The sequence below is a fragment of the Lepidochelys kempii genome, chromosome 7, assembly GCF_965140285.1.
Source record: "Lepidochelys kempii isolate rLepKem1 chromosome 7, rLepKem1.hap1, whole genome shotgun sequence".
Classification (NCBI taxonomy): Eukaryota; Metazoa; Chordata; order Testudines; family Cheloniidae; genus Lepidochelys; species Lepidochelys kempii.
Window position 1 is genome coordinate 110,125,950 of NC_136386.1, and position 13,992 is coordinate 110,139,941.

A 13,992-nucleotide genomic window follows, 5' to 3' on the forward strand; every position below is an offset into this window, starting at 1 on the left:
GGAGGAATATCAAAAATAGAGACAATACAGTATTTTTGAAACAACAACCAGCAGTGAAATGTTTATTTCTAATATAAACCAGACAGTCCAAAATAATTTGTGGTTTATTTAATTCTTACTGTTCATTTTGTGTTCTTTTGAGTAAGCTAAAGTAAGACACCCACATAACAACACCAGCTGTTTTCAGTTTTGATTTTGGATCTCTAGTGAGCTGAAAACTGTAGACTGCATATTTGGGGGGCGAGGGGGAGAATAATCTTTGTAACCAGAAACAAAGTTTTTATGAGGAGATGAATGGGGGGGGAGGGAACAACCCCCGAAATATATTATAATAAATTACTTTTTTGCCATTATCTCATTATATTTGTACAAACATCAATTGCTTGTGAGCCCTGAAAAAGAATGTCTCGTTGCCTTTAATATGCTCTGCAATGTGCACCCATACAAAATCATTACTGTAACAAAACCAGCTGCGTGTAATAGAAAGCAAATGATTTACAATGTTACTATAAGAAACTACTTTATTTCACATTATCATAAAAAGAACAGAACTGAAAATTTGCATGACAAACACAAGAATCCAGGAAATTCCAAATCTAATTCATTTTGGGGTTTTAATAGGTATTAACTTAAGAAGGTGAATTGTTAAGTACTAAAGAATATTTCCAGAGAGTTTAGCGGCAATATTGGAAATCCTATTTGGTGAAATGCTTACTAGTCCAGTAGACGAAGGAAATGTCTAAGCCTTAAATAGTTTGGAATCACTGACGAATCTCCAGAGGAGTATTTATTTTTAATTCACATGGACATATCCTAGGTCATCCATAGGCCAGATCCTGCAGTCCAGCTGAAGTCAGTGGGAGATTTGCCTGCATAAAGGCTGCTGGATTAGACCCTATGTGAAATGTAAGAGTCTATAATCAACTTGCACAGCTAACATATTAAACTATTGGGGAGGGAGGGGAAGAGACATAACCACTTTTAAACATATAATCTATGACTAGTCATGCTAAATAGGAGTATTCCTCGTGAATTATCTAATTGAATATAATGGAACTACTCATGTAAGTAAGGATACAGGATCAGGTTTCAGACAAGTTTTCCAAAACCTGAAACACAACTTTAACTCATGTTTTTGGTGGCTCCGGGAATGAAAATTGTTTTCTATAACAACTGAATGAGATAATGACTAGCTGTTAAAAAAATGTGGCAAGCATGATATGTAAAGCAAAATATATTTGAGCAAGTGAGGCTGAATAAGACCCAGACAGAACTCAAAAGAATGTGAAATGAAAGTCACTTTTACAGCTTTACTTTTGTTTATCAAAAGGCAGCAATAAATGTGTCTTATTAAAAAACAGTAAAAGAAAAGCACCGCCACCACCGATTATTGTAAGTGCAGTTACAGAGAATCTGGAATAAAGACCCTCATTTCCTAGTATTTTATGTTTCCCCAACCCCACAAACTAGCTTTCAGTGGACTTTTAGATCCTAATCGATGCTAAAGGCTGCAGGTGGTGTTGGGAAAGTGGCATTTATGGAGCTCTGTTTCTTTCTTGACGGTGAATGAAGATGGAGGTTGTGTGAAATCATAGCTCTTGCTGGCTAGTTCAAAGAGCCAAACCACAATCCACCTAGAGGAAGGCCAGGCACTTGCCTATTCCGGCCAAAATAAAAGTGTTGCCTTAGCATTCTCCAGGTGAGAGGGCTTAAAGAGCCAAATTCACCCCTGGTGTAGCTCCACTGAGGTCAATGGTGTTCTGTCCAGGCCTGAATTTCTGTGAGGGAAATGGTAGTTCCCGGAACGAACCCACAGGTAATTTTTCAAACCTCTTTGCGCTCATCAAGAAATGGAGAGAAGGGGGTAGATATGATAAGGGAGAACTCACATGCAGAGGCTGGAGTTTAGGGTGGGAGCCACCACATAAAAAGTTATTCTTGGTCTACTTGTTAGAACGTTTTATTGCACAGAATTTACATACATGCTTATTAAGTGGTTGAAAAAAAGGCCTGACAGATATTACATGGCATGCCATTCTCTTTATGCTGCTGCCATACAGATGTGACTTGACCATAAGCAGACTTAGATTCAGGATATAACTGGAGCATAGCTTTTGAAAACCTCTCAGAACTTTTCCATGCAGCTTCATGAACACTGCTATTGGAAACTGAATGTATGTATATTATGAGTTTTGGGGATTTTTATCTATGCAACCATAATGATGCTTTAATGTAGAATTTTTGCATTTATTTTTAACTAATGACATCTTTCAAAACATTTTAATTATACTGAAAAAGAAAGAACAGGTTTCCAATACCCAATATTACATTTCTTAAATATAAAGCAAAGATATAATTACCGGACTTCAAATTCTGGCACACCAGCCACAGCTGTATACAGGTTGGCAAGTCCATTACTGGAATACTGTGACCAGTCCTCGTGTCCAGACTCAGGAAGGGATGTAGAAAAAAACTGGAAAGGGATAAAAAAGAGCTACAACACTAATTTCTGCTCTAGAAATCCTGTCTGACAGTGAGAGATTTAAGTGTTCAATATATTGGTTGTTACAAGGAGGAGGGAGCTCAAAAGGTTGTTACGAGGAGGAGGGAGAAAAATTATTCTCCTTAATCTCTGAGGATAGGAAAAGAAGCAATGGACTTAAACTGCAGCAAAGGCTGTTTAGGCTGGACATTAGGAAAAACTTTCTAACTGTCAAGGTGGTTAAGCACTGGAATAAATTGACTAGGGAGGTTGTGGAATCTCCACCAATGGAGATTTTTAAGAGCAAGTTAGAGAAACACCTGTTAGGGATGGTCTAGATAATACTTAGTCCTACCATGAGTGCAGGAGACTGGACTAGTTGACCTCTTGAGGTCCCTTTCAGTTCTATAATTCTATTTAGTATATCAAATAAAAGTTAATAAGTGACTTGATCATGATCTATTAGATCTACATGATGAGATTTCTGATAGTAGGGGGCTCTTTAATCCAGCATACAAAGGCATCAAAACATCCAATGGCAGGAATCTGAAGCTCAACAAATTCAGATTGCAGAATAAGTGCAAATTTTAAACAGTGAGGTTTATCGCTGGAAAGTTTACCAAAGGATGTGGTGGATTCTCCATCACTAGAAGTCTTTAAATTCTTTCTAAAAGATATGCTCTAGTTTAACCAAGAAGTCATAGGCTTGATACGCAAAAAGAAAAGGAGTACTAGTGGCACCTTAGAGACTAACCAATTTATTTGAGCATAAGCTTTCGTGAGCTACAGCTCACTTCATCGGATGCAAAGCTTATGCTCAAATAAATTGGTTAGTCTCTAAGGTGCCACTAGTACTCCTTTTCTTTTTGCGAATACAGACTAAAATGGCTGCTACTCTGAGGCTTGATACGGGAATTATTGGGTGAAATTCTTCAGCCTGTTTTATTCAGGAGGTCAGACTAGATGATGTAATGTGCCCTTCTGGCCTTAAAATATACAAACTGCCACTTTATTTTTAACTTTTACAAGGATCAATCTTTAAAGATTCTGAAGAAATATATTATACTCAGAATAAGCAATTTGCAGTAAATTGGTCTATGCTCTCACTATGCCTAAAGGAATCATATTTTCAAAGTCAAAACCTGGGACACTTTTCTGGCAATATTTTTAGGTCATGAAATAGTCATACAAAAGGTAAAAGTATAGTTTTTTTACAAAAAGTGCTGGTATCATTACTGCCAGTTTCTGACTCAACACTGATATGTGCATATTTCTTGGAGTGGAGAGTTTTTTCAGTAATTTAGTGTCACTTTAATTATGACATGCAACTGGGCTATTTAGTATCTTCTCATATATATAAATGCAACATTGCCAACCTAATTTTAAGACTCACCGTGAAATAATAATGATCAGACTTCATAACTATATCATAAACTTCAGTAATGATCAGACCTCAGTGTAATTAAGTGGAAAGAACTAATAATAACCCATAACTAAATATTCATTTCTATCTCTCGTTCTTTGACAAGACAGTGTCAGTCGTAGTTTTACAAGTTAACTTCTGAGTAACTCATTCTTTCAGAAAGTCCATGCTATCTTTGATTATCCACTCCATTATCATCCTTCAGATTAACTAGATCAGTCCTACCAATCTTGTGTAGAAATTATTTCAGAGAATCTCACCAACCTTGGTTGTCCACTAATGATGTCAGGCCAGATTTGCACAGGTGTTTAGGTGCCTAAAGATGCAGATAAGCACCTAGTGGGATTAATAAAAGCACCTAAGTGAGTTAGGAATCTAACTCCCGTTGACTTTCAATTGGAGTGAGATTAGGCAGCAAACCTTCTTAGTCACTTTTGAAAATCCCATTAGACACCTGTGAAGGGACTTGCCCTCACTCTGGTGGAGAAGAGACTAGTCAGCTCTTCTGGGCCTGTTCAGCTCTAACAAGGCACACTTGCAGAACTTGTTCCTGCCTGGAGGGTTGGGAGGGAGCTTAAAAAGGGGAAACCTGGGACAGGAGTAGGGCTGCTCCACTGCAGAGCCTCCTTACAGCAGAGACAGGCCAGCCTAGAGGGAGACAGTAGCAGGCCTCACTGCTCCAGAAGTTGTATGGCCTAGCTGCATCACAGTATGCCCCAAGAGGGGAGCTGGAGGTAGACCCCATTAAAAGACAAAAAAACAGCTGGTAGACTAAGCCCAAAGGGCAGAATGCAGGAAGACTGCCTGATAGCCAGGCCACCTTTGCCTTTCTTTGTTTTCATACAGTGTCCCCTCTCTCATAAAGGAAAGAGAGGGGAGAGGACCTTTCTTTGGTCTGTTTGTTTTATTCATAGAACCCCTTATGTACTACGAACTGGGCTGGGGGGAGGACACTGTAAGGGACTGGAAGTGGGGGTTGGAGGGGACTTGAGGGAGCCTCTTCCCCTCACAGGAGCGATCTTGATCTTTAAGTGCCTAAATACCTTTGTAAATCAAGCCTGTCATCACTGTACTCCTCAACAGACATATCTTTATGTAGAGTGTAAAAATGAGATCAAATCTTGCTCCTGATTCAGATCCATTGGTGCAATGTACAACCCTAACTGTTGTAATTTCTACTTCTACCTATCTTCAGCATTCCTCAGTCTCTTCCCATATTTTTAAATCTCAGGCTTGATGTTGGATAGGACTTGTCGGTAAAGTGGCTTGCCAACAGAAAATATACTGGATATTTAATGAAGTATTAAACTGGGTCCTGCCTTGTGAGATATAAGTCACCTGAAGGCTGTTTCAGTGATGTGTTTGTGGACTGATTTTCTGGGTGGAGACCATCTAAAGTCAGTATTGAGAATTGTTTATGAATGACACCACCGAACATTAATTTAACAGTAATATTAATATTTTGGCAGGTTTCAGAGTAGCAGCCGTGTTAGTCTGTATTCGCAAAAAGAAAAGGAGTACTAGTGGCACCTTAGAGACTAACCAATTTATTTGAGCATAAGCTTTTGTGAGCTACAGCTCACTTCATCGGATGAAGTGAGCTTATTAATATTTTGGAATTTCTTTTATTCAGCACCTCATTACCATCCCACCCATGAATGGAACCAGACTCTTGTGCCATTTCTATCTCCCTGAATATACATCTCTGGGACATTTTGGCCCTGTCAGTCTCCTAGAAACTGGGGATCTAGTGAGCTGGATCTTTGGAAGAAATCACAGTAGAAGATCCTGAAGACAGCTACTCATTAGTACCAGCAGCAGGCCAACATGTAATACGTAATGCTGAATTACCCCTTCTGCCATTGCCGGTTGAGCTGCTCATGATGCTACAGCAGCATGTGGAAAAGACAGAGAAAAAGAGATTGAGCTGCATCAAGGAAATGAAGGAGAACTGAAAGAAGACAAAATATTGATGGTAACTTAAAATCACTTCTGAGATCTGGGTAATTTATTTTTTTTAATTAATTATGACTCACAAAAGATATATTTAGACAACTTCTTCACATTAGAACAATAAACTGCATTGAAAAAGATATGGCTAGTATCCCAGTGTGCTTTGCATACCAGTTTTGAATTACAGCTAGGAAGTTATATCCATTCATTGGCATTCCATAAAGTCAGGAATGTTGCTGTATGATGAGCCATCTATGTTGTTACATGGGCAGTTATTTTTGCTCCTTCTTTAGTGAGGCTATTTCTAGAGGAAAATTTTCTTAAGGATTAGAGTTTCCTCCATTTATCTTGCATCACTGGTACTCTTCAGCATATTTGTTTTGAACTTTTTCTGGCAGGCTTGGGTTTCAAAACCTATGCTGATGTAGACAACTTTTATTTACATTTGTTCATTGCATTTTCACAATTAGACAGCCATATATCTTTGTATATGTAAAGGGTAATCACAGGAACAGTAGTACATCAAATAAACAGTAAATAATACAAATATACATTGGAAATTCAAAGATCCTGACTACAGTAGGAACATTTACCACGGTTGCAACACTAATGTAGCTCCACCAGTCTTAGTGTAGATGAGCTGACACCTGCCACTAGTATTTTAACCACCTTGTCATATATCCCAGGTTTAATAATGTGTGGTTAAAACAGCCGTTCAGAAGGTGGCCTGTGTGCACCAGCACTTCACAAGTGGAGCTGAGCCAGTATTAGGAATGATGGGAAACTTTTAGAAAATTTCCCTAACATTGACAGGAGCTAGGAGAGGAGGGAGCAGCATTAGGGGCAAATTAATACAGATAAAAATGTTATCCCAAATGAGAGATCAATAAAAATAATCTACAACAACTAACTGGTTTTGATTTTTATTTATTATAAGAGTTCCCCAAAGAATAAGTTGCTTAAACAGACCACATCGTTTTGTTTCCATAAGCAGGTAATTCTGCCAAACACAGTTCTAATGCTACACTGTGCCAATTTGGTAGAATACAATTGGTGAATTTCCAGTATAGAAGAATGGTCTTTAAAGCTGTAAATAATAATCAAAGACCTAATTCTGCTCTCAGTTACAAGAGGGATACATCTGACTTCAGTGGAGGCATTATAGAGTTGTGATGATGTAAATGACAGCAGAATTTGGCCCTAGTATAGTAACTGATTTATCTAAGGCCCTAAATATAATTTCAGAATATAATCCCCAGATAATTCCAGTAATACACCTAAAGCTAATTTATATCCAGACTATGAGACTATATCCAGTACTGACTTACAGGATGCCTGTAACTCTAGCCAGTGCCAAAACAAATGTACAGAATTCCCACGGCCCTCACAATTCTTCCAACATTTAGTGCAGGAAAGAAGATACACAGCAGATTGTTTGGAATGAGTGACATGTATCTGTTATATGACTTGGTATTAGATAATTCTTATCTGTGCTCATAAAGGAATAGAATTTACAGTCAGCTGGCATTCCCTATTTGCATGCACAAGTTCTGTAGCCATTCTTCTCTCAATAACTTGTTCTTAACTAATTTGTCTTTACTGAGAGAAGAATTTTAGGAGCAGCTTGAGGTTTTTAAGAATAAGCAGTGCTCCAAAGGGAAGAGGGTGCTAGTAATGTTGGAGAATGGTAGATTGGAGTGCACAAGCTTAACCTGCATAAATATTAACCTGGGTTACACGTCCTTCTATTATCACATATTTATATTAAGAACTTGCTGTAGCCAAATTTAAAATTGCTTAGAGCAGTGGTTCTCAACCAGGGGTCCAGGGCTGCCTGTGGGGCTGCAAGTAGGTTTCAGGGAGTCTGCCAAGAATGGCTGGCATTAGACTCGCTGGGGCCCAGGGCAGAAAGCTGAAGCCCCACTGCGTGGGACTGCAGCCTGGGGCCTTGAGCCCACCACCCGTGGCTGAAGGTAAAGCCTGAGCAACTTAGCTTTGCGGTACCTCCTGTGGCATGGGGCCCCGGGCAATTGCCCTCCTTATCTACCCCCTAATGCCGGCCCTGGCGTTTATATGCAGAAAAACCATTGTGGTATAGCTGAACTTTGGAGTTGTTTTTTTTTTTTTTTTTGTGGGGGGGGGACTCAGAAAGGAAAAGGTTGAGAAATCTTAAGACAGGGCTGATTTAAAATCTACACTGATCCTTTCACTCAGTTAATGAAATCTTCTTTCAAAATACCAATTTAATTTTATTTCCCCCCACCTGGGCTTTAAAGCAGATCTGCAATATATGATGAATAGTTGGAATATTCCTTACCATCTAGAGCAGGTAGAAAGAGGAGGAATATTGAGTCCAACAGCGACATAATGTCATCTTCCATATATCACGATATTTTTGTTGGTATAACTGGAGGGGTAGGATTCTCTTTTGTCCAACCCTGTTACTAGGTGTTGGGACCCTGCAGTCGATTCAGGTGAAGTACTGCTGAGTAATTAGAGGATATGTAACACAGTGACCCACTGGTGATTCACTACTCTGTAACAGCAACTCACTGATGCTCACTCACTACACCTAACACACTGTAGTCATAATATAAACCCAAAAGGTGCCATGTAATATATAATTGGAAAATAAATCACTCACTGATCATAAATATTCTTGCATGTTGTATGTATGGGATATGTACAAAAAGTTATGGATATGTGCTACAATTATGTACTTAAAATGTGTTTAGCAAGCAATGCACAAGCACAGTTTGCTTGTCTGACTAGCTTGGTTGTCAGGCAGAGACAACGAATATATTTACATAAAAGGTAAACAAAGCTATCAAGCTAACCAAGGCAACAACTCAACTATCGCCAGTGAGGGAGGAACCAGCATGAAGTCTTCACCAGACTGCATGGCATCTCTTTGTAACAGAAGAAAAGGAACTTTATCTAAAAATACATTTCAAAGGTTTACTGGTCTATAAAGACAGGGGATCTGAACCCCAAAGAAGAAGCAATATTATTGTATTATAAAAGTGTATCGGCTAAGGTCTTTTGTGAAAGCTAATGACATACTGGTGATTAATATCACTGTAAAATATATGTATTCATACTATGACGAACTATGAATACTCACTGATATGCTTTAAAATCTGGCCAAACAGAGAAACAGGTTTTCTTCCAGACAGGATGGAAGGCAGCTATTAACCTGTCTCCAGTGCAGTTAAGCAAGGTGTGACCAAAACAGTGGAAGCCTTAGTTACATACAAATCATTAGGGGGATGGGAAGTCCACAGGCAGGGAAGACCAGCATGAGGTCAACCTGTGTCTGGTGAGAAAACAGTGAGTTTGAGATGATATAAAGAAAGAGCCATCATGGCATCCATCACTGGACAGTCACAAGGGGCCAGAGCTCTTGCAAGCTGAGAAAGATAGGTCCTTAAACAAAGAGGGTTGAATTCTCTGGGAACTGAAAAACTTGCTTAGGAAAACGAAAGAAACCACATCTTGTACTTCTGTCAAAGGTCCTTATTACTTCTTTGAGTGTTCCAGGAGAGGGCTGCACACTTCAGGGCCAACAGTTTTGGGGAAGTTCGGGACTGGGAGTGTGTTGGGGTCACTCTGCAAGTAGTAACCAAGGCTGGTGGAGTCAAGGGTGCAGCTGTTGTGTTGCAGGCAGGCTGCTGGGGTCAGAGTGTTGAATCAGAGCTGCTTAGCACACAGACCCTCACAGAGCTACATGTTTGTCTGCCAGTTGTTGGTATTCAGGCTGCGAGATCCAGCAGCAGAGCATTAAAGACCCCAGGTTTCAGGGCAGGTGGTGACACAATCTCTCACTGGTCTGGATTGAACTGCAAAACGTCACAACAGATGTGCCTCATTAAACTGCTCTCTGAAGAGAAGAGAAGGGAAGTGGGAGACAGAGTCAGAGAAGGCCTAATGGGAAGAATATTAGAAACTGCTAAAGCCTGGGAAACAAGCCTAGAAAGAGACCAAAATTTATGTATATTATTTTTATAATTGCTCTCTTGGTTAAGAAACCCAATAATAGTGACTTTTTGACTCTTTTATTTAAAGGTGAGTAGTTTACAGTGAGCTACCAGTTTAACACATATCAAGACAATGGAGGTATAGTAGTTTCAGATATTTGCAAATACTAACACCCTCTGATCTTTATTTGCACATCATATCTCGCAGTGTGCAATACAAAACTTATAAAAGAATGTCGTCTAATAGAGTGGGGAGCTGAGATTCAGGATTCCTAGGATCTATTCCTGACTAACATCAACTCTGTGACCCTGAACATGCAACAATTCTCTCTCTTCCTCAGTTTACCCATCTGTAAAATGGGTGTAATAAAACCTTGGGCACTCAGTGTTGTGAAGCTGAATATTTAATGCTTGTGAAGCACTTTGAGAACTATGCAAGAACTATGAGCTATGCAAGTTCAAAGTAGTATTACCAAGAACTTTGCAAGACATAATACAGTATTTGGGATTGTTTCTGACAAGGAGAATAATTTTGTTTTGGAGACTCATTTCATTTAAAAAAATTATTTCACTGGAGAGAAACAGAAGTATTTTCTGAGATTGTCCTTAATGGAGTTGATAATTTCAGGATAATTTGTGACATAATGGTCTTTGAGATCTCTGGAAACTTATTACCAGCTTATAAAAGAATGAGACATAAACCCCAGGAAAAATGTCTCCAGAGACACCTCAGATTCAGAAAATGATAAAAGTCTCTGATTTTTCCATAGTTCACTGAGTAATATGAGGACCATATTCTTCCAATAGCTTTATTCCTTTTTAAAAACAATTTTCAGGTTTGACCAAACACAAAAGCATGTCATATGTAGAGATGGATAATATTTTGGTCATCCTTACAAAATCTCTGTACCACCCACTCCAACCCAGTAAATCTGTTTGAAGGTCATAAACATTTGAAACTTTTTTAACATAAAAGGAAATGCAGAAATGCAGTGCTTGGCCCAAGAGATCAGTATTTAAATAAACCTGTGGAATTCCAAGAGTTGTGGCAGAATTCTGTCATTTTCAGTAATTTTAAATACTCTCTCTGCTCTCACCCAGTGAGCCAACAATACATCTAATTCCACATCAGAGTTGATACTTTGGCTGCCCCTGTAAAAGAAAACACTCTCCTTTTACACTTGGCTGCTTTGAGACCATTCCATTCTTCTGTTTCATTTCCGATTGCATACAGAACAGTACTTACTGAAAAGGATCAACACATTTGTCTGTACTTGCAGAGGTAAATGAATAAATTGCAGCAAATAATTTATTTGATGAATGAATTTCTCTATGCTTTCGGTTTGCAAATTGAAGAGTTTGCTATTTCTGCATTATTTGGAATTATTTGCTAGATAACTTTGGGGAATAATTTTTGCTCAGCAGATCACTGGTACCTATTTGTTTTAAACTTTGGATAATTGGGTGGTCCTGGTTAGTTCTGAGGGGACACGTAGGTCACATGGTATAATTTTGTTCCTGATTGGATGACCAGCTCTCTTAGTATCTGCTGCAAATACTCAAATTGCAAATTCTGTTTCCATTGTGAATACTTGTGGAAGATATAATCAAGGTGTTCCACAAGATCCCAAAGAATCTCCCTTCCCCCCATCCCCCAAATCAGCCTTTTTGCAAAACAACATTGCCATAGTCCTCCCACCTTAACCTATCTTCTCCCCTACACTTTACCTACCATCATCAACATCCTTGCTGACTCCCCTTGACCATTCATCCCTTCATGTTCCTTATATACTCCCACCCCCACTCCAGTGTTTGCCATATATATCTAAGGGATGATCATTGGGGATGCTGAAGGGGATATGGGAGACACAAAAGAAGGAGCATGTGTGTGGAAGAGCTGTTCATCTTGAACAGCCAATGTGCAGCCTTAATTCTGACCACAGATATAATACACTTTAGCAAATAGATATGCAGATTTAATATTTGTAATTTCCACACAAAAATACCAAATTTATCACATTAACATGGATTATCCATTTACCTTTTTCTCACCATTACAAAAAAAATTATCTCGTAGTCTTACACCAAAAGAAAACTACATACATGGTAATTTATGAAGGACACACCAACCCTATTTAATCATCAATAAATGTACACAAACAAATAACCAGTCCACAATCAGACTTCAAGAGTACCAGTAGTTGTACAGTATGAGCGTGGAGACATGTGGGCTGTGTACCAGAAGCAGCTGTGGTTGCAAAGGGGAACTGATGACTAGTGTGCATGAGGTGTAGAATGACATAATTGTTTATTTCTTTACTTTTTATGGTTTGTGTTGGTGGGATATATAGTCTAACAACCATAAAGTGTCTGCCTGTGTATGTAGAAATATAGCTAGTATCTGTAGCTATGACTACGCACAGGCAAACACACACAAAAGTTTCCCGGGGGGGGGGGGGTAACACCATTCAAGCTATATACAGTAGAACCTCAGAGTTAAGAACACCTCAGGAATGGCGGTTGTTCATAACTCTGAAATGTTTGTAACTCTGAACAAAACATTATGGTTATTCTTTCAAAAGTTTATAAGTGAACATTGACTTAATACAGCTTTGAAACTTTACTATGTGGAAGAAAAATATTGGTTTTAACCATCTTAATTTAAACAAAACAAACACAGAAACACTTTCCTTACCTTTATTTTATAAACATTCTCTTTATTTTTTAGATTACATTTAACCCAGAACTGTACTGTATTTGTTTTTTATTTCTTTTTTCTGTTTCTGCTGCTGCCTGATTGCATACTTCTGGTTCCAAATGAGATGTGTGATTGACTGGTCAGTTCGTAACTCTGGTGTTCAACTGTATCCCCAAACACTTTAAAATTACTTTTGCTCTTTAGGTGTTGTCAAAGTGGGGTGACTTGAAAACAAATGAGTTTCTTGAAACAGACTTTACAAAATCTTGAATCTCAAGACTGGGTATTTTTAAAACTTCTTTTAGAGTAGCAGATATGAGTGACAGGCTTCGACTAGTTGTACATCTAGATTTGTTCCGCAAGTGTGGACACTAATCTTTAATGCAGAAGTGATGAAATATTTGGTAGTTTCAAAAAGCTGGGACAATCTGAATGATCTATATGTCAAGAAAGTGATATTTTAAATGTCTTATTTAAATGTGCAACAATATCGCCTTTCAGTTGCAAGAGTTTTTTCATAGAATCATAGAAAGGCCAGGTAGGACTGGAAGGGACCTTGAGAAGCCACCAAGTCTCGCTCTCTGCACCAAGACACGACCAACTAAACCTACACTATTCCTGGAAAGTGTTTGTCCAATCTGTTCTTAAAAACCTCCAATGACAAAAATTCTACAACCTCCCTTGGAAGCCTCTTCTAGAGCTTACCTACACTTGTAAGTGAAAATGTTTTTTTCCTAATATCTAACCTAAATTTCCCTAGTTGCAGATTAAGCCCATTATTTCTTGTCCTGGCTTCAGCAGGCCTGGAGAACAATTGATCATTCTTCTCTTTCATAAAAGCCCTTCATATATCAGAAGACTTTTATCAGGTCCCCCCCGTTTTCTTTTCTCAAACACTGCTGTAAAATTAATCACAGCCTGGGGATTAATCTCCTCCACAAAACTGTGCATTCCCACCCAAGATAGTAGCAGGGATCTCTTCCTGCCCTGCTTTAAGAAAGGAGGAATTCAAGGTCTCCCCTCTTCCTTTCTCCAACCCCGCCATGGGCCCTTCTGCCTCTAAAAACATTAGGAATTCCTTCTTTCCTTCCCCCACCCCAAAATTAGGGGGGCTTTCGTCTCTCCTCCTAATGCAAAGGTTCCCCCCTCCCACAGAAGAGGGTCCCCTCTATTCTCCCTCTGCCCCCGCTGGTAGGGTGAATCCCCCTGCCCAGAAATAGGGGACCCTGCCTCCCTACTACTGTTCGGGAGTCCCCCAGGATTAGGGGGTCCCCTCTTTCCCCACTGTAGGGCGGGAGTGGGACCGGCTCCCTGAAGCTAGCCCAGGAGGCAGGGTGGGGTTGGCAGAGGCCTGCCAGGGCCCGGGGGCCGGCAGGGAGGGGACTGAACCCTGCCCCCTGTCCTCTGACCGCCGAGGAGGCAGCCGCCGCAGCGCCAAGGCGGAAGCTGCGGCGGCAGC